This window comes from Podarcis bocagei, assembly GCF_964188305.1.
Source record: "Podarcis bocagei genome assembly, chromosome: 5".
Classification (NCBI taxonomy): Eukaryota; Metazoa; Chordata; class Lepidosauria; order Squamata; family Lacertidae; genus Podarcis; species Podarcis bocagei.
In genome coordinates this window covers 55,006,542-55,010,111 of record NC_138129.1, presented here as the reverse complement: position 1 = coordinate 55,010,111, position 3,570 = coordinate 55,006,542, and positions in this window count along the sequence as shown.

Genomic DNA, 3,570 nt, shown 5'->3' with positions numbered 1-3,570 from the left:
CCAGGCACTCTACTATTCAATTTAGGCCCCAGTCTTTTTCTTACAGTCAATGTGCCTTGATTGAATTAATCAATTTCAATTTAGCATGTAAATTCTCAATTTTTTCTTATTTAAACATTCAACAGCTTTTGTACAACTTTTGAGAGCCAGTGTGGTGTAGTGGTTAAGAGCGGTAGTCTCGTAATCTGGTGAACCGGGTTCGTGTCTCCGCTCCTCCACATGCAGCTGCTGGGTGACCTTGGGCCAGTCACACTTCTCTGAAGTCTCTCAGCCCCACTCACCTCACAGAGTGTTTGTTGTGGGGGAGGAAGGGAAAGGAGAATGTTAGCCGCTTGGGACTCCTTAAAGGGAGTGAAAGGTGGGATATCAAATCCAAACTCTTCTTCTTCTTCAATCTTGTTTATTTTCAGTAACCAAAATTATATCAACAGCATATACAAGCAGAAAATTTATTTTCCCATTTTGTAGTTTTTCCGATGAGACATCAGTTGAATTGGACCACATATATCAGGATTAATAAGTTACAAAGGCTCTGTTGAACTTTTCTGGCTTTGCTTGGGGGATAGAAGGTCTTGTTTCCTTCCCCAACAAACAATGTTCACAAATTTCACTATTTAGGTCAACTTTACAAGGTTTAAGTCTTTCAAGATTGGGTTTTTATCCTGAAGAACACAGCCATCCTGGGAGTTTCTGTAGATGATTTCTAAAAGCCCAGTGCAGAAACCTAATAAACAACCTTAATACATTTCACATTGGGTTGAGCCAGAAAACTAAACTATGGTAGCTGAAGCCTGCTCTGTACAATACTTAGCATAATGGTTAGCCCAGTCCCGACAGTAGTACCCAAATATTTGCTAACGAAACCCACCAGCCAAGGAGGGAATGTCTCTTTACGGGTAATACAAAAATATTACTATCTGAAAAGGGAGGGAATATGTCTGTGCTGGTCCCGGGGGGGAAGGTACTGATACCGTAGCCGAAGTTCAGTCCAGAGTCACTAGCAGGGTAGACGATCACTAGGTGAGACGCGAGGTCCGAAACAGGGAGCCAGGCAGGGGAACAGGAACGCTGGTAGGGCAGCAGCAGGAAGCCAGGCGGGGAACAGGAACACGGGTAGGTCAGCAGCGGGCAGCCGGGCGAGGAACAGGAACACTGGAGAGTAGAAGCAGGAAGCCGGGCGTGGAACAGGCACACCGGGAGTGCAGATCTAGGTCTGGGTAAAAGCAGGTACTCCACAACGACGTTGCTCCCGCAACCTGGGACTGGGCTGCCTGACCTTTATCTTCTTCTAAGGCCGGGGGCGGTCCCGGCCCCCAGGAGCCCCGCCTCTCCTGGCCTTAAGGCGAGCACTCCTCCTGGGAGAGACCAGTTCCCTTCGCCTCTCTGCCCTAAGCCTCTGCAGTTCAGGAGAGGCCGAAGGGTTACTGGGCCCCGGGGGAGGCTCACCTGTAGCCACTGAGTCCTCCAGCACCTCTGGGGCCAGAATGGTCTCACCTGGTGCCTGCCCCTGAGGATCTGGCACAGGTGCAGGCTCCTCAGCATCTAGGCCTTGCCCCAGTTCAGCCGGCCCTGGAGGCGGGGACTCCTGTGCCGGCTGGGATTCCTCCGGTTCACTCTCAGACTCGGAATCCCAGGCCATCACAATGTCAAAATGAAATAAACGTGATACATTTTGCTCTTTTCCTTTGGTCAGAAGACAGGAATGAAAGACAGTTAATAGTGCCCCATCTTTAATTCAAAGTTACTTTTGATTTCATAGAAATGAAATGCATTGGGACAGGGTTAGGAAACATAGCAAATTTAACCTGCTTTTCAACTCCTACCAGATGTATTTTTAAACAAGGGAAGGGGTCTCACCTGTACACTGATGATTGATTGTTCCTGCTAATGCAGAAAAATATAGGGCCTGGTCTTTGTGAAAGAAAAGCCAAATAATGGACTGTTGTGAATGGTACTCCCATAAGACTTCCACTGTCTCATCTCAGTTTTGTTCCTGGTCCTGTTCCATTGCCTCTGACAGGTAAAGGGATAAAATGATGAAGAACAGAGATGAAACTGCATTCCCTTCATTTTTATACATATGTCCAGCTGTTGTTAAACCAAAGGCGCAGGAAAACACAGAACAACAAACTCGACAGCTCTCATATAATTGGCTGCTATTGACCACTGAAGCCCTTAGGCTTTATATAGAGTAAGGCATGGATGGCTGTACAAATTAACAAAAAATATGTTTTAACATGGTATGCATCTGGGACAGCAGATTTCTCCACACTTCATTCTGCTTGTTTTTTGAATTTTTTATGATGAAAGAAACCAAGTTCCCACTCATTTATTTTACTGCTGTCACTCTTAAAGAATGGTATTTCTTTTCTCTTGGAAGGGACTTAAAAATAGTAATTCTGCTCCAGTCCATGAATGAGTAAATGAACACTTGTTAGCATAGAAATGAGATCCAGCTCATTGTCAGCTAAATGTCTGTAATTGCATGAATGAGAGCCATCCTCTTCCCCTTTTAAAAGCAGTTCTGACAACTGAATAGGCAGTTAATACAAAAAAAAGAGATTTCAATACATTGCACTGATATCCATCAAGGAACGATTTAGATCAAGTGCATTCTGCTGGAAGATAGAATGCTGGGAAAGTTACACTGATAGCCATAAGCTTGATTTGTTCCTTTGAGAAGGAGAGGAAAGTTTCAGCCAGGACAAGATCAAGCAAATTTGACACTTCGGAAATAATAGTCCTTTTACTGTTCTAATCTTCAATTTATGGAAACATATAATTCAGCCAGGTGTACCAGGTGGTGTTGGTGGGAGTAGAATCATGAGCAGTAGCTGAAATCCTCTCCTGTACTTGACAAAGGGCCCTTACCTTTTGGGGCCAAGGAGCACATTAATTTAAGTGTTGTCACAACTGCAGGTCACGATTAATTCACCACTTGAAGTATATCCTCTGAGAGAATGGCCAGTTGTAGGTTAAGCAAAGCATATCGACCCATGACTGTCACTGAAGAGCAACCCATAAATGGCTAGAATTAATGTATGGGTTCTTGCATGGTCTCTCCCATTGTATGCAGCATTAACACACCACCACTGCTTATTCCTGGGGCACTGGGGTGGATCAATGTGCTAACTCTTCTTGCTTTTCCCCCAACACATGGGGAAGAAAAATGAAACTGTTACCCTCCCCCAAGCAACCACTGGAGGCAACAGTGGGAGGGGAGGTGTCCATTTGAATTGTCCCTAAGAGAAGTCAAGGAAGGAGAAAGGCCAGCTGCTGGCTAGCTGCAATTGCCGTATCAGCTAGGGAATATAGCAGGAGAGCCCCTAAGGCAGCGGTTCTCAACCTGTGGGTCCCCAGATGTTGTTGGACTACAACTCCCATCGTCCCTGAGCTCTGGCCTTGCTAGCTATGGATGATGGGAGTTGTAGTCCAACAACATCTGGGGACCCACAGGTTGAGAACCGCTGCCCTAAGGGATTAATCTAGGGTGAGAGGTTGGGAAGTGGCAGCTGTTTCAAAGGAAACGTTGTCTGAGCAGAGAGAGAGAAATGCTTTTTAACAACTAAC